This window comes from Camellia sinensis, chromosome 9 (genome assembly GCF_055761805.1).
Source record: "Camellia sinensis isolate YWXY chromosome 9, ASM5576180v1, whole genome shotgun sequence".
Lineage (NCBI taxonomy): Eukaryota > Viridiplantae > Streptophyta > Magnoliopsida > Ericales > Theaceae > Camellia > Camellia sinensis.
Window position 1 is genome coordinate 133,131,017 of NC_138969.1, and position 23,687 is coordinate 133,154,703.

At 34.9% G+C, this 23,687-nt stretch overlaps 1 pseudogene; it reads right to left on the reverse strand.

Annotated features, from left to right (window-relative positions):
* Nucleotides 1–14,216: 14,216 nt before the first annotated feature.
* The window catches only part of LOC114281232 (O-fucosyltransferase 30-like), a 93,702-nt pseudogene continuing 84,231 nt past the window's right edge, over nt 14,217–23,687 (reverse strand).

Below are 23,687 nucleotides of genomic sequence, written 5' to 3' on the forward strand. Positions count from 1 at the left end.
ATGAAACTTCTATGTTTATCTAAAAGGGATTTTCAGCTCTCCTAAAAAGCCCTACCACAAATTACATCCAGCCACTGCCTCTAAATTTTCTATTAATGAACCAATTTAAAAGTCGGGAACCAAAGTGACACAAACCTCAAACTATAGGGAGCGTTGGTATAATTCGCCCAAGATAAAAAGATCAAAAATAAAAAGTGCACTTTTGTAGTACACCCAAACACTCTCTTAGCTTAAAAAACCATCTAAAACCCAACTTAAAAAACTAAACTATTTAAACTTTTTTTGAGCTGAAAAGGAAAATAAGCTGAAAACAAAATAAGTGGAACCAAACACCCTACAATTTTAGGTACAACTACTAACGCATGTGTTTTCAAAATTTAAACAAAATAAGTTGCAAATAAGTGGAAACCAAACAGCCTTTTTATATACAACTACTAAAGCATGTGTTCTCAAATTTTAAATTAAGTTGGTTGCAAATTTTAACTACTAAAGCATGTGCTTTCAATTACTACATTGTATTTATGCTTTTATATTCACATTCAAACACGTAAAAAATCAGAAGTTGGCCCTTAAGCTTTATGGTATAATATCTTACTGCATCCTCTATTTCTAACATTACATTGTCTCCAGAGTGTTCTTATACTGGATGCAATAGACCATTTCCTTTGTGAGACAGAATTTCAACTCCTGAATAGGTGCTTCAGTGAGCAAGGCTACATGAAAGAGAATCCCAGTAAACTTCAGCATGGAAGTGGGTTAGTTAAGGTATGACAAATAAGCCACCTCTATGCCCTGGGGGCAAGGATGAAATGTCAACACTCATAGTAGGGGCACTAACAGGCTCAGAATTGGTGACTTGTATTGGGTTTAAGATGGAACAGATTTTAAAGCCTCTCTTATTCATATGCACCAGTAGAAGTGTTCTTATTTTATTACCTTACATAAATAGTCACTGTGGGTTCTTATTAATATTTGAAGTAAGAGGCCCACTGAGAAGATGAATAAATTCCTGGTGAATGGGCACAGGCATCCTCTCATACAGAGGCAAATCCATGTTCTAACCTAAACGTTTGATGTGGATTCAGGTTAGGTGTTCATTAAAATTTCATATCCTTTTAGTTTTGCATTTCAAAATGATATTGTACTGAACAACCCGTAAAGGCCCCATCTTCCCCAACTCAAGCATGGAATTTGTTTGGAAAAAGCATCCTTCAGAGAACCCCAAAATCAAAATAATAGAAGAAGTGAAAATAGACAAACATAGATTCATTTAAGAAATTGATAGAGAGAAGCAGGGGCATTGAGATACAAATCAAAAGGTAACAAACCTGTAATGGGAGACTGAAGCACCGATCTCGCACGGCAGCAGCAAACGGCACAAACCCTACGATCAAGAGTGAAATCGTGAGGGAGAGAACTACGAATTCTGAGATAAGGATTGAACGAGTGAAATCGTGGTGATTGATTTGGGGAGATTTGATGAGGGAAAAAAAAAAGGAGGGAATTTTAAGAGGGAAATGTCACCGATCCCCTGATCTTTACCTGCTCTACCCAAAAAAATAAATAAAATAATATAAAATAAATTATTCAAAATAATTTTTAGATTTGTTTTTTTTTAAAAAAATTAAAAATAATTTCAGAGCAATAAAAATCAAAATTATATTTTTAAAATTTTAAAAAGTATTTATGACCTAAAAGATTAAAACAAAAAAAAAAATTTAGATTTGTTTTTTTTGAAAAAATTAAAAATAATTTGAAAGCAATAAAAATCAAAATTATATTTTTCAAAATTTAAAAAGTATTTATGACCTAAAAGATAAAAATATACAAAAATAATAAGTTTTTTTTTTCACCCAAATTTTTTTTTAGTTTTTTAGGGAAAAAAAATTTGAAACTAGTTTCTGAAAATAAAAACAAACATATTAAAATTGATAATCTAACCATATTCTTTGAAAAAGTTTAAATTATCTCAAATTACTCATATCAACTTAAGAGTGTGTTTGGCCTCAATGGGTTCATTTGTGATCTAATTCAATGATTATTTTAATTTTACAATTCAGTAACTAAAATATTTAAAGCTCTTTCAAAAATTATTTTGAATGATTATATTTAAAGCTCTTTCACAAATTACTAAATCACATCATTCCACTAGCAAAACTTTTACCGACGAATAGTGTCATCGTCGCTAAAGGTTAACTCTTTGCCCACGCCAACTTGTCGTCGCCAAAAGTAAGCAGACTAATAGCAACGCTCATTGTGTTGCTAAAACATAAGCCTCGTAGGTAAAAGTTTTGAAATTTTGGCGCCAACCAAAAAATTTGGCGCTAAAATAATGTTATGCCTTTTTAGCGACGACAACAAATTGCGTCGGTAAAGGTATACTTTTACCAACGAAATTGATCACTGTGTCGCCAAAAATATACTTTTAGCGATGAAAAATTGACGTCGTCGCCAAAAGTAGTCGCCAAAAGTGCAATTTCTTGTAGTGTCTCTCTTCGCTGTCTCTCTCTCTCTTGGTTAACAAGGAAAAATCAATACCACTAATCAACCATTTAGCAACTGTATTACAAAGCCATATAACACAAAAATTGACATCTGATACCAACATCATCTTATCAGTATCTTATATGTTGGATGTTTTTTAGGTAAACCAGCGCAGTCATTTTTAAAACCTCAACAACTCAAAGAAACAACTCTACCATAGTCCACTTCATCTAGAGAGAGAAGATAAGTTGTTGGTAAAGTATATCAACACAGGGCTAATTTGGAAACGCAACAAAAAGTCAAAAATAACTTTTAATTTATTTTGGATTATATTATCTCTTAAAAAATTTTATACATTTTTTCAAAAAAAAAAAATCATAAAAACTAGTTGGTAGCCATTTTCCCAAAATTTTCCATAGTCCAATTCATCCAATCCTTTTTACATTTTTTTTTTCCAGCCAAAGAAATGCCCCAACTTCCCAAACACCACCTTAGGCATTGGGAACATATTATTTTAGTAATTTTTTGACTTTTAAGTAAAATATGAGATAAAAAAAAGGTAGTATGTTTGGATAATTTTTTAGTTTTTTATGAAAAAAATGTGCAAAAGTAGAGAAAAAAAGAAATTTTTGACTTTTTAATATAAATATGAGTGATTTGAAAAGTTGGTTAAAAGCTGATTTTTGTTTTGTTTTTGTTTTTTTGTTTTTTTTGACTTTTTTATCCTTTTGTGTGTAAAAAATGAAAAAAAAAATGATGTGACCAAAAATAGAATAAAAGCTAAAAAATTAACTTTTAACTAGCTTCCCAAATCCTCTCATAGTTGGTTTTTTAATTTTTTTTAGTGGCTTTTTGAAGATATTGCCAGTTTTTATGGGAATTTTGCCTGGTTTGGAGGCGTTAAGTCTGAGACTCTCTCTCTCTCCCTCTCTCTCTCACTGTGTATGTACGTTAATCTGAGACTCTCTCTCTCTCTCTCTCTCTCTCTCTCTCTCTTTCTCTCTCACACACACACACACTGTGTATGTATGACTGAGCTTTAATCTAAATTTTTTTTTTTTCAAATTATGGTCATTTTGGTGAGGCTTAATCAGCCCTTTGTTTTGGTGAGGCTTAATCAGCCCTTGGATGGATCACTCTCTCTCTCTCTCTCTCTCTCTCTCTCACTCACTCACACACACACACACACACACTGTGTATGTATGACTGAGCTTCAACCTGATTTTATTTTATTTTATTTTATTTTTTCAAATTACTGTCATTTTGGTGAGGCTTAATCAGCCCGTAAATGGATCACTAAGATCACTCTAGGATTTAAACTGTAGAGGACCTTAACGCGTTAAGCCAACTCCTAGGAAAGTAGTATAAAAGCCATAAACGCCTCAAGCATTGAAAATCAAAGCTTGGTAGCCTCGTAACCATTCCATTTTCTTTCTTATCTTAATACTCTATACATTCGATTTTGCCTATTTGTCACTATGTTCTAACTCATTCTTATCCATCTTTTGCATATCATAATCAGCCCAACAGGGCCTTAAATCCAAGACATGAACAACAACAACATCAACAACATCAACGTCTTATATGTGAACTTGAGGAGCTTCTGCCTCTCCCACCCCCACCTTCACCTCCGGCCGCAACCCACCTCTCACTACGCTGTCCTTACTGTCCTTACTCAGATGCTCCTCGCCTTCATCCAACTGAAATTTCAAGGATAAAATGTTTCTTCATTCGAAACGTACCAAAAGGCCATCTAGGTCGCCACTGTTAGTCTAATCTTGTATTGCTTCACCTACGAAGTTGAACTCTGATTACCGATCTATTCTCGAGTAATTCGCCATGGAATGATAGTGCTTGGTTTGGTTTCTTCGATGTCTCTGACTTCCTTCATTTTCCTAGGTAATAGGAGACATGTGTTGTATGCCTTTTTTTGGGCAAGCGAGTTGGCAGTGATTCGCCACCGATTCCAAATGGTGTGGAACTGGGTTTATCAGAGAATCATCGGTTATTTTCTGCGAGAATGGAGGCGGTGAATGGGACATGCCGGGAATAGGAGAGACCTACTTCCACGACATCTGTAAGAAATGAAAGCTATGGTGTATTGAGGGTTGTATGTGTCTCTGTTCTATTATGCTCTGTTCTGTTACTCTCCTTTTTTGTGGAACTGGGTATTTGAGTTACTTTATCTGTGTATGTAATGCTAATTGGGATTGGCAATAAGGTTTCTACAAACCCATTTTTTTGTAAGACTTCCTAAAATAAATTAAATAATCACACACAGAGATCATTGTCCTTTTTTCAAAGTTTCTACATATGTAAACATCCTAACAAGTTATGAAGTAATGTCCTAAATGTACTGCACAGAGAACAAATGTGTAGATCAGCATATGAAGTAATGTCCTAAATGTACTACTTCGAGCTTATCTAGAAGCATTGATGTAATGTGTAGATCATTGTCTTTTTCACTCTAGGATTTACATTGTAGAGGACCTTAACGTGTTGAGCCAACTCCTAACAAAGTAGTATAAAAGCCACAAACGCCTCAAGCATTGAAAATCAAAGCTTAGTAGCCTCGTAACTATCCCATTCCCTTTTTTCTTATCTAAATACTATATACATTCGATTTTGCTTATTTCTCACTGTATTCTAACTCATTCTTATCCATCTTTTGTAGACCATAATCAGCCTAACAGGGCCTTAAATTCAAGACATGAATAACAACAACAACATCAATGTCTTATTTGTGAACTTGAGGAGCTTCTACCTCTCCTACCCCCACCTCCGACCAGCACCCACTTCCCACCACGCCGTCCTCGCCATCCTCACTCAGACGCTCTTCGCCTTCATCTAACTGAAATTTCAAGGACAAAATGTTTCTTCATTCGAAGCGTACCAAAAGGCCATCTGGGTCACCACTATTAGTCTGATCTTGTATCGCTTCGCCTACGAAGTTAAACTCCAATTACCGGCATATTCCCGTGTAATTCGCCATGGAATGATAGTGCTTGGTATAGTTTCTTCGGTGTCTCTAACTTCCATCCTTTTCCTAGGTAATGGGAGACATGTGTTCTATCTGTTGTATGCCCTTTTTAAACAAGCGAGTCGGTAGTGATTTGCCACCAATTCCAAATGGTATGGAATTGGGTTTATCAGAGAATCATCGGTTATCTTTCGTGAGAATGGAGGCGACAAATGGGACGTGCCGAGAACAGGAGAGACCAGCTTCCACGACATCTGTAAGAAATGAAAGCTATGGTGGATTGAGGGTTGTATGTGTCTCTGTTCTGTTATGCTTTGTTCTGTTACTCCCCTATTTTGTGGAATTGGGTATATGAGTTACTTTATCTGTGTATGCAATGCTAATTGGGATTGGTAATAAGGTTTCTGCAAACCCATTTTGTTGTAAGACTTCCTAAAATAAATTAAATAAACACACACAGATCATTGTCCTTTTTCCAAAGTTTCTACATGTGTAAACATCCTAAAAAGTTATGAAGTAATGTCCTAAATGTACTGCTTAGAGAACAAATGTGTAGATCAACATATGAATTTGAATGGTGTAATTAGGCTAGTAAATAGATCGGATTCGGTTCGGATCTATCAAAATCCGAATTCAGTCCGATTAAGATAAACCCAAATTTGATCCGAATCCGTTTGGATCATATTCGATTATAGATCACCCAAATCCAAATCCGATAATTTCAAATATCAGATCTAATCCATTTATTTATTTATTGAGCTACAATTTTATATAGTTTCATTTATTTTTATTTTTTTTTTCATTTTGTGTTTTCTTCATTCAAATTGAGAATAATTGAATCGAATTATCGGATCAGATTGGATTTTTGCATATTGAATCCGTTTAATAAATGGATTTAGGTTATCAGATTGCTAGATTGGATATTTTGAAAATGGATTTGAATTTTCGATCAGATTTAGATTAAATTTGATCCATTGACAGCCCTAAGTGTAATTATGGATTTCTAGAGGGAGATTTGGATTCGAGCTTGTCGAGAAGTATTGAACGCCTAATTAAGATTTGGATTCGAGCTTATCGAGAAGTATTGAACGCCTTTGATAGCCCTAAGTGTAATTATGGATTTCTAGAGGGAGATTTGGATTCGAGCTTATGGAGAAGTATTGAATGCGCAATTAAGATTTGGATTCGAGCTTATCGAGAAGTATTGAACGCCTAATTAAGATTTGGACTTGAGCTTATCGAGAAGTATTGAATGCCTAATGGAATTATTAAAAATGGGAGTGTATGGGTTGGTTCGGATCAATATGGAATTATTACCTCACGCTCAGTCTATATTTTCTCCTTTGTTAATGATAGTAGGCACAATGCAAATAATCTATGTAGCTTCAACATCTCTTGGTCAACGTAATTTAAAAAAAAAATAGCATATTCCTTTGTATCTCATATGGGTTTCATAATTATAGGAATTGGTTCTATAACCGATACAGGACTCAATGGAGCCATTTTACAAATAATCTCTCATGGATTTATTCGTGCTGCACTTTTTTTCTTGGCAGGAACGAGTTATGATAGAATACGTCTTGTTTATCTCGATGAAATGAGAGGAATAGCTATCCCAATGCCAAAAATATTGACGATGTTTAGTAGCTTTTCAATGGCTTCTCTTGCATTACTGGGTATGGGTGGTTTTGTTGTGGAGTTGGTAGTATTTTTTGGAATAATTACCAGCTAGAAATTTCTTTTAATGCCAAAAATACTAATTACTTTTGTAATGGCAATTGGAATGATATGACCTCCTATTTATTTATTATCTATGTCACGCTAGATGTTCTATGGATACAAGTTATTTAATGTTCCAAACTATTCTTTTTTGGATTTTGGAGAATGGGGTGTGCTGGGAACATGAGAGACCTGCTTCCTTTCACAGTATCTATAAGAAATGAAAGCTATGATGGACTGAGGGTTGTATGTGTCTCTGTTCTGCTATGCTTTGTTCTGTTACTCCCCTGTTCTGTGGAATTGGGTATCTGAGTTACTTTATATGTGTATGTAATGCTAATTGGGAGTGACAATAAGGATTATACAAACCCATTTTCTTGTAAGACTTCCTAAAATAAATTAAATAAACCCACACAGATCATTGTCCTTTTTTCAAAGTTTCTACATGTATAAACAGCCTAAAAAGTTTTGAAGTAATGTCCTAAATGTACTGCTTAGAGAACAAATGTGTAGATCAGTATATGAATTTGAATGGTGTAATTAGGCCAGTAAATAGATCGGATTTGGATCGGATCTGTCAAAATCCGAATCCGATCCAATTAAGACAAACCCGAATTTGATCCGAATCCGTTTAGACCATATCCGATTATAGATCACCTGAACCCAAATTCGATAACTTCAAATATCCGATCTGATCCATTTATTTATTTATTGAGCTACAGTTTTGTATAGTTTCATTTTCTTTTTCATTTTGTGTTTTCTTCATTCAAATTGATAATAATCGAGTTGGATCGGAGTTTTGCATATTCAATTCGTTTAATAAACGGATTACATGGATTCAGCTTATCAAATTGCCGGATTGGATATTTTGTAAATGGATTCGGACTTTCGGATCAGATTCAAATTAAATCTGATCCATTGACAGCCATAAATGTAATTATGGATTTCTAGAGGGAGATTTGGATTCGAACTTATCGAGAAGTATTGAACGCCTAATTAAGATTTGGATTCGATCTTATGGAGAAGTATTGAACGCCTAATTAAGATTTCGATTCGAGCTTATCGAGAAGTATTGAACGCCTAATTAAGATTTGGATTCGAGCTTATTGAGAAGTATTGAGCGCCTAATTAAGAAGCATTGAATGCCTAATTAAGATTTGGATTCGAGCTTATTGAGAAATATTGAACGCCTAATTAAGATTTGGATTCGAGCTTATCGAGAAGTATTGAACGCCTAATTAAGAAGTATTGAATGCCTAATTAAGATTTGGGTTCGAGCTTATCGAGAAATATTGAACGCCTAATTAAGATTTGGATTCGAGCTTTTCAAGAAGTATTGAATGCCTAATTAAGATTTGGATTCGAGCTTATCGAGATGTCTTGAACGGCTAATTAAGATTTGGATTCAAGCTTATCGAGAAGTATTAAACGTCTAATTAAGATTTGGATTGGAGCTTATCGAGAAGTATTGAACGCCTAATTAAGATTTGGATTCCAGTTTATCGAGAGGTATTCAATGCCTAATTAAGATTTAGCATCCGCCTGGGTTGGGATGGGCTGGGCTACAGAAATAATGTCCAAGCCTGTTTGCAAATTAAACCCAACAAATTGTTTTGACAAATCAAGCAAAGCCATAAGCCAAAACCTTAGGTCCCAGTCCTGCAGTGTCTCAAGTCATTTAGCAACCTAAGAAACTCTTCAAATCTTATTAGATAATCGGATGATAATGATTCTGATGGTGACACTCATCCGTCAATCAGTACAAGCTTTGAATGACATTCGCAAATTTGATTGATGATTTTTCCTAGTTAAAAATATGGCAATTTAGGACACGAAATGACACTCACGTTCTCATATTGTTTTGTAGAAAAATGCTTCGTAACTCGAATTTGTGTGGCCCAAATGGTTCGAATGTATCAAAACATTTTGATACATTCGAGGCATTCAGGCCATGAAAATTCAAGCTACCAATCAGTGGTGTTGCCTTGTGCCCACTATTAATCATATGTTTCAGATCATTTAAACACAACCCCTATTATTAAACAAGCACAAAACACAAAATAGTTACTCGTGTTCCAGCGTCTATGATTATAAAATAGCAACTAGAAATAGTTGAAAAGGATTCTTCATTCCTGCATTTCAAACACATAAAACCAACATGCATAAGGACGCCCATTAGAAAAGGATCAACATTTCTTTCAAATTTTCCAAGTACCCAAACACGCTACCAATAACAATTTTCCATCTAACAGCACAATTGCAAAAGCTTATAGGAGCCTGGTTTTCTTATAACCAATACCCAATTCCAGACCATACCTCATTTTTCTAGTTAAAATGACAACGAAACATTATAGGACATTTCTAGGTTGATATAACACACAAAATCAACTTAGGAAGATCAAAAGGACTCCCTAAAAAGTTCAAGCAATGGTAACAAATGCCCAATTCCATACTGCATCTCATTTTCTAGTTATACTAGTGCTGCAAATGAGCCGAGCCGAGCCAAGCCAAGTTTTAGTATGTTTGATCTTGTTTATTAAGATTTTAATAAGCTCGAACCCGAACTCAATAAAAATTTAACGAACCGAGCTTGAGTCGAGTTGGCTTAGGTTTGCCTCGAGCTCGAACCTATTCACGAGCCTTAACGAGCCAAAAAATTTATAAATTCATACTTGTGTATGAGACTTAATTATAATTGAAACTTGGATTATACACTTATATATATAAACATTCTAAAAAAAAGTCAATTTTTTTATCAAAATAATAATATCTACTACCACTATTATATAAATATACTATCTATAATTAACTATTATTTACATTTATATTTTTTAAATATATAAATAACATATTTATCTTATTTTTTCTACATATTTTTACATTATTTAATAAATATTAAATATTAAATGAGCCGAGCTTACGAACTGAGCTTTAGAATGTTCGGGTTTGTTTATTAAAAACTTAATGAGCTCGAGCTCGATCACAAAAAAAAAATTAACGAACCGAGTTCAAACGAACTCTTATCGAGCCGAGCTCGAGCCTGTTAACAAATGACTCTGTTCATTTGCAGCCCTAAGTTAGACTAATTCCTTGGGAGTGTCAACTGACTGCATAAAGGAGAAATGCAAGAAAAGAGGTGTATAAATGACAAGTATTTAAAAAGATAAAAGCAAGCACTAAATTTGCATGGACCTGAAAACAGAAACCTAACCATACTGATCCCAATATGGACTTTTGGAAAAGAAATTTGCACATATATTCCCCCTCCTTAAGAACTTTAAAAGTGGAATAATACGATTATCATTTATGAATGCACACTCAAAACAGAGGACGCAAAAGATATTTTGAAAAATCTTAGGAAAATATACATATCACGAATGTCTTTGAAACCGGACTGGACTGTATCGGCCGGTTAAATCATCGACCAGTCTAAGTTCCGGTTCAGATAGACCATTAGAACTGGACATTTTGAAGAACCGGTGATTGTTAGATAAACTGTTTGAACCTGCAATCAGTTAAACCATAAGAACCAGCCATTCACAATGCATTCACTTAAAAATTTTTGTGGTGTTGGAGACTTGAATTTCCATTTCTATTGGGAAAGGCTTAGCCCAAGACCACTGAACTACACACTGCACTTACTATATCTATAAAGGTATATATTATTTATTATTGTTTCGACTTTATTAAAAATCATTACAACTTTCTATAAAATAACAATGCATATTATTCAAAATCTTAAATTAAAAATAAATTGATAATATAAGCATATATTTTTTGTAATTTAATAGCTATAGTTTATTAAAGCATAATTATCAACATATTTATGATGCAATTATAATGTCATTGTTCGATATTAATGCATAATTATCCAAGTTTCAAAACTTTGTGTTGGTGATAATTATAAATAAAACACTCGAAAATACAAATAATAAAAATTACAATAACTATTGTAAAGGCTGAGGCACAGGAAATTCGCTCTCTTTAAGGAGATTCAAGCCTTTTGCAGTTAGGCAAAGCCTCACACCGGTGCAGCAGAAAAAAACCTTGACTTGTCCCGCCCAAGATACAACAGTCCAACTAAGTCGTATGGTTCCTCAATACTGCACAATTGGTTGAACCCAAAGTTTCATCACATACACTCTTTATTTCTTTGCCTGATAATCTCTCAAATAAAAAACTAGCAAACACTTCTTTTTTGTTTAAGAGAGGTGAAAGGCTCAATTTATTGGAGAGGAAAACTTGGTCACCAAGAAAAAGGGTTAACTTGGAGGAAAAGTATAGGAGAGGAAACTTGGTGAGAAATTTCCTTGGAGAAGAGGAAACTTGATGGACAAGTTCCTTGGAGGAGAGGAAACTTGGTGAGAAAGAAAAAGAAAACTTGGAGAGAAAGGAAAGAAAATGAAACCTATAACACATTATAAAAATAAAATATCTTCTAACACATTGTATATCACACTAGGGATACAGAATTAATTAATGATTCAGAACAACCAATGAATATACAAAATCAATATCCCAAAGGGCATGCACCATTACACCCACAATAACAGCAAGAGATGGTCCTGTTCCCATGCATTTATGTCACATGTCATGTTGATGACCATGCCACTAATTTATCCATAGGCATAAGAATCTTTAGTAGAGATATGTGGAATTTAATATGAGTTACACGAGTGGATGGATGGATATGCTAGCTGCTTAAAGGAGAAAAGTAAGAAAATAGAGAGAGATGCAGAAGGAAAGATACTGACTTCATCGACTACAATGTCAAATAGGCTGGAACGTCTTTTTCTTTTTCTTCTTCTTCGTTGCTCTTTTTCTTCTTCTTCTTCTTCTTCTTTTTCTTCTTCTTCTTCTTCTTCTTCTTCTTCTTCTTCTATGTGTTCGATTCTTCTCTAGAGTTCGAATCACCATTTTTCTACTCCTGACTTCTTTGTTCCTCTTCTTCTCTCATCTCTGTTATGTAGTTCAACTATTATTCTCTATATATTTTTTATTTTTTTTTGTTTGTTCTATTTCTGTTCCTGATCAAAGCAAACATATGAGAGGCTGAAAACCAGAACTTTGATTGAAACATATTATAAGAATTTCAAATCACTTTTTCTTCTCTCTTCTTTTTTTTTTCATTTTTCCTACCTTTTTCTTCTTCATTTTTCTTGGTTCTTCTTTGCTACTGTTGTTGTTCTTCTTTGGTTCTTTTTTCCTGCACTTTGCTGAAAAAAATTATTTTAATTTGAACTACAAATTTTGTTCAGCACAACTCTATACCAATTCTTTGCTGAAAAAATGTTTGACTGCTACTTTGAATTGCTATATTTCGTTTTTTGAGGGGTCATTTTATATACATTTTGATAGCATTACTTAGTCATATAAAAATTATAGTCTTTTTTTTTTTCATTTTAATAGAATCTTACGATCATCGATCCAATCCGACAATCCGATTCAGCAGACCCCCAAAACGATCCTGTGTTCCTTCTACTTCTTCTTCTTTGCTCTTTGTTTTTTTCTTTCTTCTTTATGTTTTGGATGTTTATTGCCTGTTTGGTAATAATTTCACTTTCAGTTTTCAATATATATTTACAAAAATTTAAAAACCTGTCATAAAAACTTGTTTGATAATTTTTTTGGCTTATAAATGATTGTCTCAGTTTATAAATTTGAGGAAAATTTGTAAACTCAAAAAATGAGTTTACGTTGGTTTTTGAAAAGAAATTTAAAAATTTGGCCAACAAATTTTTTTTTTCAATTAATTTTTTTCTGAAAATAAATATAAATATTTTAGGCTTGAACAAACATATTTTTTAGTTTATATTTTTAAAATTTTTCAAATATTTTGTTCGAACCAAACGCGTTTGTAGTTTATGTTTTTTTAAAAATAAACAAAACCAATTTATAAAATTTTTGTAAACATAAACCAAAAACGTAAACGTTATCAAACGCTATCTTAGTGTTTATTTTTTATTTTATTATTATTATTATTTTTTTTTGTGGTTTTTGTTGAATGTGAAATGCTATGTAATATGCACTTTCATGGCTTTGAGAATTATTTTATAATTTTCCTTGATTACCATTTTTTTCAAAAAAATTGTCTTAGTGCTAGTATGAATCATTAGTTTATGTTAATTTATCTATTTTTTACTACGAATGTGTGCTTTGCTTCATTAAAGTACGCGCCTCACCTTGTGCCTAGGCCCCAAGAAACCTTTAATGCCTGAGTGCGCTTTGAGCCTTGAAAAACACTCTCAGATATTGTGGAGGTCTTGGTGTCAATATCCGAAGAATCTCAAAAGATCGTAATCTCAGCTTAAGAACAATCTCTATCTAATGTTCAAATGTCCCTAGTCTAGTACTGGCCTCCAGTGTTCACAAGATTTCTACTGTTTACTTTAGAAGAACTTCGCTATATCGTGTTTAGTAGCATCTCATTGTTTACACAACCAAACCAAAGTCAGGAGAAAAAAAAAAAAGGATTGTGGTAATCTGACAGCCAGCATAAACTTATAGGCATACCATATGAACATGGATTCCAAGAATTTTTCAGTTAGGGCATCTCCTACTTGCAACATCAGAGTCTGGGTATTGTGGAAAATGGGCAAGAGAGAGTGGATGATGCATATATATATATATAGAGAGAGAGAGTGAGAGGATGGGCAAGGATATCATGGTTTCACCCCCTCCCTCTCTATATTTCTTCTTTTGAAATGATACATTCCAGTACCAATTTTTTGAATTAAATAAATGCAGCCCAAGGAATGGTGAACATAAAATTTGTTATGATAATTCTTGAATGACTTAAAAACAAACAAATAACACAAAAGTAGTAATTTCATCAATCAGTGTCATGGCATTAGGCCCGAATTCAATATAATCATTTTAGCCAAGGAAAATTCTATTTCCCACAACATCCTCCAAACAAACAAACCAAAAAAAATCAATTGGGCAGGGTCGCATAGTGCATTATTTTGAAATGGAGAATCCAATAGGATTTTTTTATTATTATTTAAAATATGTATCCAATTGGCAATGTTCCACCATGATTTAAATTGAGATACAATCAAAATGACCAATGGAATTGTAAATTGGAACCTATCCATTATTATGTAGAATCAGAAATTGCCGAGTTTCAAACAACCTAAGGTGACATTCCAGTTACTCCACTCTCAACGAGTTAGAACTTGACATAGACATAGAGACAAAATCATCTCTAACAGACCAGAAGATGGAATCAGCAGCCGTTGGCTAATTTGAAACAGTACATTAAAACATTAACATATTTTAACTGATCTTTTACAATGATAAAAGTACCCAAAGTGCTCCACTATGATTGAGATTGTCCAAGTAGAGAAGCAAGCACTCATTGAAAGACGATAACCAGCAATGAAAAGCCATGACCTTCAAAATATGAATGAGCAGCTCTTCTTGTTCTCTAGATTAACCTTGTCCAAATATAGTCATTCTCCACAAAATGGAACACTAGCCAAGTTCAACTGAGATAATCCATCCTTTGAGAATGGGAAGCTCACTTGCAACAAAATTTCTAGCAAGCCAGCATGCTGGGTTGTTAAGAGTCATGAGTCATAACCAATTGATATAAGAGCAGCTAGCCACTTTATGTTTCAGAGTTTCACTTTTGCCAAGGAAGTTTAGGAAAGCCAAATTATAGAAGATTGCATTGCCTAACAAAAATGACTGATTCCGGGTGTACTTGCAATCGGTGAAATGCAATCTCTGAAATGAGAACATGAACTCCACCATCAGTGAATCTCAAACCTTTATAATAAAAACAAATGGCTACAATTCAGTGGTGCCTCAAATCAAGCATACACCATGTGTCCTCATCAGCTCTATACTCTTTGCAATTGTTGACCCAGTAGTTCCAACAAAACCAAGTGAAGTGCAGCTGCAAACAGTATAGCAATCCCGGTTTTCCCTTCATTGTTTAATTGTATTTCAAACTCGGTTCCGTGGATGTTGGTTGTTGTCTTATTCTCATTTCTATCCTTTACACTTTATATTTGAGTCTTGGGTTGTGTTGGGCAGGTTGGGAACAGGTTGGTTGTGTTTAGAAACCAAAGATTGATGCCCAGATTTTGGCCTTCACGCTCGAATGGGCCCTTTGTTTTTGCTTCTCCGCTCAAGCGTGATTATTCATCTCCCAGTATTTTGTTCTGTAGGTTATCGGACGCTCGAGCGTCCACTTTCACGCTCGAGCAGGGACCATCGACTGCAAAACTTCTGGAAGTGTGCATCCGGCGCTCGAGCGGCGCTTTTGACGCTCGAGCGTAAGTCTGTATCTGACGCTAGAGCGGGGCATTCCATGCTCGAGCGTACTTGTTTGTATATCAATCCGTGAAATCACTTTTTGGATCACTTTTTCGACTTTCTCTCTTTCTCTCTCTTACTTTTCAAAACCCAAACTTGAGAGCCTCTCACTCTAGACTTCAACTTCTCTCTACAAAATCATCTAGATCAAGTGATCTTCTACCTTGGTCCCTTTATATAAAGTGTGGGTTTTGGCTTGCTTTTCATTTTGATCCGAAAATTATTGGGTTTTGAGCACCTTCGAAATCCTTCATCTTCTCCATTTGGTCTCTCCATTTGAGGTAGGGACAACTACTCATATTTATGGTCTTTGACATAAACTTGTAGTCATTTAGATGTAATGTTGAAGTTGGGTAATTTTGGGGGTTAGGGTTTCAAAATATATAAAGAGGGATTTTGTTCTTTTGACTCATACATGTATATTTTGGGTCTTAAAATGAGGTTATTGATGTTTAATGAAAATATTTGAGCCTTTGGGTCAATGTTGAGAAAAGAGGGAGGAAAGCCCTAATTCGTTGTTATGAATTAATTTGTACAATTAATTTGGAAAGTTATGAAAATATGAAATTGAGTTAGAAATAATGAAATTGAGGAGTTATGAGAATGAATGGTGGAGTTAGATAAGTTAATCACTCACCTTTGGAAATATTGATAATTTATCTGTTTATGCATTTATTATCTGTTTAGAAATAATTGCTTTGGGCTATCGGTGGAGGATAGTCTTGATTGTTGTAGACACTGTATGTTGATTTAGGAAAACTGAAACTAATCACGTTGAATATGTCATTGAATATGACGGTTGGAATAATATATCGAATATGTGTATTAATTGATCATTGTATATGATAAGTGTTTATATACATTGCATTGTGTGGGAGGGAGCTAGGGGATGTACTCCACGGTTTGGGAGGAGATAGGGGATGGACTCCTAAACCGGATATTATTTGGGAGGAGATAGGGGATGGACTCCATTGATACAGCAAATATGTGTATCTATTGTGAAGTATGGAAGTGTTTTGATATGAGTTGTTATCTCATCTAAAAAGAAAGTGCTTTAATATGAGTCGTAGTATCATTAAATTGTTGGTCAGGTTCTGAGACATGTTATGAATTGAAAATTTGATAAGTAAAGAAAAGTGGAATGAAATATGGACATATCTGTCATGGAATTAGATTGTGTTGTACGTTGGTTTGTATGAGTTAAACATTTATCAAATGCTAATGTTTTAGTTATTGCTCATATTATGTTTAGCATATCTCTACTGGGCGTTGGCTCACCCTATATGGGACATCATTTTCAGGTGCAGGTGATATGCCACCTCCAAGGACGTAGCTTGGGAGGCTTAGAGGCGAAAGTATTTTTGTTGTTATATTTTTGTATATTACATGTAAATTCAAGCCAATGGCTTATCTGTATAAAGAGTTAGAACTCTTCTTTTGTTGAACCCAAGTGTTGACTTGGAAAGTTGTAAGCCCGTAGGACATTTACTTTTGTTGTCAACATGTAATACTTTTGTACTAAATACTCTGATGTATAGAATATATTATCATTTTCTTGTGTCATAAATGTAAGATTTATGGGTTGTTTTTTTGAGGGCGTTACAAACAGCTTCCTAAATGTATAGAACCATATTAGGTAAATATGGAGGACGACAATTTTGATTCATTCTATCAAGACCCTCTGAAAGAAACCCAAACCTCATCTCATTTCCAGACGCTGCAAGATTCTTTGCAGTTCTTGTCACTAGCTCATCTTTTTTTCTCAGAACATGAAACTTGAAGGCATTTGAATCTTTTGATAAGTCCTCCAAGAAACTTCCAGTCCAATTACATTGTGGAAGATCAGCCATCACAAAAATATGAATTGGGAGAGGACCTTCGCGTCTTAAAGATTCTATCTTTTGTTGTAAACCCAGAAAAGTAGTCTTATAGTGGTTCATGAACTGCCCATCCAACAATCTAAGCTGAGCACACAAAAAAGGACATTTGATTGTCTTGAATGCAAATTCCTTCCCTGCACTCATGATCTCAGGGATGAATGGGAGGAAGCTTATCTTCTCAATTAACGATTGCATTGTTTGATCTCTCGGAGATTCATGAATATCAATGTATAGCTCAGAACCTTTATATGGTGCAGTGAAAAGACTCCCAAATGCCAAAACAGTGGCCAATTCAGCTCTGGAACTAGGTTCAAGCATTTGATATACATCTCGACGCTTCTTGACATATGAAATTTTCTTTTTCTTCTTAAGTTGTTCATCAGCTGGAATGAATCTAATGTCCCATCTTCACCATCTTTCCCATAAGTCCAAACGGTTGTCCTGGAATCTTTTTCTAGAGCATATAAACAATTATCTACATTACCATTGTACCCAGATAATAGAGACCCACATTGCCTCAGGATGTCCAACAAAGACGGCTGTTTGTTTGACTCTTCAGAGCAAACCAAGTCTATATTTGCACCACACCAGATAGATATAAAAACTGTAAATCATAAAGCATTATAAATTAACGCAGCGGATAAAAATAATTCGTATCATACCTTAATGACACAACCTCGTGGGTAAATCACGTGCTTTCAAAATCTGATCAGTCAACGAACCCAGTAGTGGAGTGATACTAGAAAATGAGTATCACTCACACAAGTCACAGTGCAAAATGGCTTGATCGTTATTTTCTGGGAGAGAGTCAGAGAGAGAGTTTGGGAAAAAAAGTTATGGGTAAAAATCACATAACGTATATCTTTAGATTAACCATATAATCTGATATATAACCAATATCTATCTATCCATCTATCCATATCTATTGATATGATAGATATAGATATCCTGAATGGTTATCCAAATAAGTTTTGAATTCAAATTCAAACTTACATGGATAAGGTTCAAAAGGTTCAAGTTCAAAAGGTTCCAAGGGTCATGCCACATGGGCGCCCAATTTCTAACATCTCCCACTCGGACATGAGTTGGCATGACACTGCCACAACTCTATCTCAATCTCTCCAAAAAATAAACAATCTCATACTAGCCACTGCACCGTGCGATTGTTGAGAACACCTGCATGTGGGAGCTCTATACTAGAAACTCAAAATGAGCTAGCATAGAGACATCAACCCAAAAAGAACAGAAATAATGTCTCATATACCCTGGACCCATCTAATTACACCGGTTCAAAAAACATCTTTAATCCCTCAAAAGAGCATCTTTGACCCTCTCAATTCTTACAATACATTCACACCCAATCCGCTTCTCATACAGAGTGATGTGAGTTGCCGGCAGTGAATATACAACAGTGGTGTAATACTAGATGATCTTCCCTTTGCCCTCATGCCATTTAGTTTAGGATTAACTGCTTTCCCAGTGATGTCCCTTAAGGTCGAATCATACATGACCGCAGGAAACATACCAAAGTAGCAGAACATCAACCCTTTACCTTATGACATAGTAAAAAGTCAAAAAAGGGTACATAAATGAAAGTCATATCAATAATGACACGTAAGACTCAAACGGCGAGGAAACAGGGATCCATTCTCTCACCTCATTACTCAGTCGCTAAGCACATATAGTATGAATACATGTTACGGTGGAGTAACTCTTACAAAAGAGTGACGTCATTCTCGATACACCGTACAGATATAAGTCTAGTTGCATTCTAGTGCCTAACTCGAATTCTCTATTTGCTCGCCTTCTAGGCGCCAAATGAGATCTCGCATCTGGCTAATCATAACAGGCACAACATGGAAAGTGGGTACTAATATCCATGTTTGATCCTTAACACGACCTCATCTTGGTTGTAACCAAGGCGACATATATAGTGGATTATTTAAGCCTCTCTTGGCTCCAAATAAAAATAAATCACTAGTCCTTGCTCGCTCCCAAGCGCCAAGGGCGATTGCTCGTGTGAGTGAGCTAATCTTGCCTGCTGACATCATCATCTGCTAATCATTATGACACTAACCATAATAGTATCAACATCCCATCATCTCATAACAAATAAGTGATCGATTAAGAAAATTTTGACCACAGCTTGCGCAATTCTAGATTCCAAGCATGACCCTTATCAGCACCTCTTGCGATAAGCATATACAACAGAATCCATCATTTGCGCCTCATATGAAGTGGTTCAAGATCACTACCACTTGTGCAATTACCTTTCTAAACATATTTTGGTGACCAATTTGCGTTCATTCTGGATGCGCCCAACTAGCGCATTGAATCTTACAAGAAGCAAATTAATATACTACTAATAAAGCATTTTATCCACAATCTAATGAGCATGGTCAATGTCTAAATAACTCAGTTGACCATTTACCAAAGACACTTATCATGCCAAATACGCCCACATAGCGTACTTCAGGCTCCCACAACAAAAAAGATCAAGGAATATAGGTCATCTGCTTCTCCCAAAGACAATCCGAGGATTCACTTAATAGCTAAGGCTCTGCCTTTTACCGATAGGTAAGTCAATGGATTTGTAATTTTGCATCTAGAATCATTCTAGGATATTCTCTATGTAAATCATCGAAGACAAACCGAGAATTTTCCGAAAACAATCCCCAAGGACTGTACATCCGAGCATATAAATTACATCACCCATGTCCATCATATCTAAAGCAGAGGACTGCCCACCCTAGGTGGCGACAACCTTATAAATTCCTGGCTCATAATGACTAAGTAAGGAAAAACTTCTTTTGGACCATTGATCATGCCTCAGTGGTCTTCATCGATCATCATTGGCCTATCATGGCTTAACGAAATCTAAGAACCACTATTTGGATAACTGTTTTAGGCTGTAAAAGATTTATTGGAACTAGCAATCTTTTTGCGCTCCTAACTTTTCACCATAACAGCAGAAGGTAAATCCCTACGGATCTACTTATCCAATTCTCTAACGAGAAAGTTGGGTCATAATGTCCACAAATCAATGTTCCGAACTTATGTCAATCATAGCCTAAGTCAAAATAACCTCACTCCCTAGGAGGAAGTCTTCTCATGGTCTACACTTTCCTCAATGTTGTGACTTTTCGGTATCTAGCGAGCCTTATGCCTCAACAATGACTATCCAAATTGCGCATAACTTTATAACAGTTTTGCATTATAATGGAAAGTCAACCAAATTATAAAAATGGTTAATCCTCAAAGACTTTGTCTTAAACTGTGCAACATTGATCCACTTTCTAAAAATAGGGGACTAGAGCCTTAGGCATTATCCTAGGCTCTTTATTATCTTGCAGAGCAATCATGAATGTTTCCCTCTCAATCACCCAGTGATGACGTGGAAAATTTTCACATTCGCTACCACGCAACTAAGAATGTAGAGTATTCTTCTCTAATGGAGTAATCCATTAGTAGGCACATCGCTCCCACTGTCCCTAGGATATTGGAAATTTATTTCCATTCTCAACTAGGCTACATAGAGCGCTATGCTTAGAATTCTCTATCTTATAGAGTTCCAAAAACTCTATTCACGTCACCTTTACTAATAAAACTTTATGTAACTTAGTTACACTACCACAAAGCTGCTTAGCTATATGCACATGACCCGGAGGGTTTACATGACGGCATACAATAATGCGCCACACGACCCTTTGTGTTTACAAGACAACATACAATAATGCGCTATAAAACCCTAGGTCTTAACTTCGCAATCTTATGAGAAGTAAAATAAAGATAAGTTGCTTAACGATTACAGATCGCCTATAGATGGCTCTCCGCTAACCCATTACTCAAATGGAGTGTAAAATCTGATATGGAGGGCACTTAGTTAGGGATATAGGCAACAAACTAGTGGAATTCCCAATTGGGAAACATTTTGCGCCATTATCCACCTAACATTAACAATATTTAATTCCTTATCTCTACTACACCATTGTGTTATTGAGTATTATAAATAATCAATTTTCTAAGCATCTATCTCTCTTCACAGAGCTTTCTAAAAATAACTCAAATAGATACTCGCCACCTTGGTCAAAACTAAAAGCACAAAAGTTCTTATCTAATTGATCTCAACCTCATATGTGCAATGTAAAAAAAAAAAAACATCTCAAAACTTTTGACTTATGGGAGATCAAATAGTCTTGACTCAGATGCGTATCGTAATCTATAAATGTGTCGAGATTGAGGCTTAGCTATCATACCCTTACACATATCTAGTCACAAATATCATAGTGGACTAAATGCGCCAAAACAAATGACCTTCTATGGCTTTCCTACTTACTTGTGCGCACCCATTGCGAACAAAGTTACACATTCACATGAGAGCAAGATGTATAAGAGAGTGGGCCCAAGAAGGCCTACTCAAACCATCGTGTCATCATCTCATTAATGTGATTAAGTATAATAAGCCACTGGTTCATAACCAATGTCATAAACTAATTCCAATCATCTTAATGTGTGAGTTCTCGAAGACAAGTTTTAAAGGTTTAAGCCCAACTAGGTAATTACTCACGACTAATTTATATTCACTAGATCATAAAAGGATGTCATGGAGATATCAAGTGCGCCTAAGTCGCAAATTTAACTAGTAAGTGCTAATCCCCTGCACCTTCAAGTTAATTTTATTCTCCATACACTTTACTGCATCTAGTTAAAAGATGACGATACTCCTCTTACCATATCTATTTCTCGCTTCATAGTTACTTGTAATTAATTCTACTATCCACAAGAAGGAGATAATAAGCTATCAACTATGACAGCTCCAAAGTGACTTAAGCGCGAATTAGGCTAAAGAGTCTAATTCAACACAATGCTCTCACAAGCGATGCGTCAAATTCTTAGAGTCATAACAACCTTGTCGGTCTTGACCTTTTCATCATTATGCCGCAACGTTTGCGCTTAGTGCTAAATGCTATTCAAAAACGTTAGCCTAGCTAAGGAATCATACAAAGAAGCCCCTCCTCATGTCTCACACTCAAGTGTGGAAACAGTAAGTGTCCAGACTTAGACAAGTTGGCAATGCTAATAGATTTTGCAGTTTCTAAGCGCTAATCTTCTCACTTACTGTTAATAGATTTTGCAGCTTCGAAGCGCTAATCTTTTCACATAGTGTTAATAGATTTTGCAGTTTCTAAGCGCTAATCTTCTCACTTACTGTTAATAGATTTTGCAGCTTCGAAGCGCTAATCTTTTCACATAGTGTTAATAGATTTTGCAGCTTCTAAGCACTAATCTTTTAACTTCACGTGATATTTCAACGCACACTATTATAGTGCATGAAATTTTGCTCCATCCACTCCCAGTAATTGGGTAGAGAGCAAAACACTGCTCATACTGGCTACTCGTCTTACACTTAATGACTAATTTATTTAAGCTTGCATTTCTTGGATGACGTGACTCTTGAATGTTACTTCATCCAATGATCTAACATTATTTACAAGTCAAATTACAAAGTCAATCCGCGCAGCTCAATAGTCAAGATCATATATAGATCTATTGAGGGCTTACTAATTTCATAACTCCAAAACTCGCCAACCAAAACTACGTAGCGTTCCGCTAACCATAGCGCACACATTAGTTTTTATTATGCCAAACAAGGCAACAAAATCACGATGACTTTTAGTCATGTTTCCTTACTTTGGCTCAATTAAGATTTGACCTAAAATCTCCAAGACTTTTGCTCATCTAAAGAATGTGATTACATTGTTCACATTTGAACATTTTTAGTAAGTCTAGGTCAACCAATTAACTTCCATAAGCTAAGTCAATTTGGAGAGAAATTCGCATTGGGATTAATTTGATTAGCATAATATAATTTTGCTACAAAAATCTAAATTAAATAGTGACAATATTACACAAGTCGTAAGATCAAAAATCCGCTATGCTCGTAATCATCTCTTGCGCCACAGGTGACAATTATCCAAAATTTAATTTAATTTATGCGCAAAATATTGGTTTTCAGGAGTTAATCTATAAAGATTTCTCTCAACCGAATAACCTCTCACTGACTATGGCATGTCTAAAAGCATGATAAAAAAAATTCTAATTCCATACAATAGCATCATAATGTAGATTCACAATCAATGCATGCTATGTTACATTTAATAACGGAATTAAAATAAAAAATAATTAATCATGCTATTCTAATCACAACATATTACAAACCCAAAAAAAATAATATGCTGTATTTAATATTCAAATTATGCCATAACAGAAACTGTATCACTTCTGAAATTTTCTAGAAT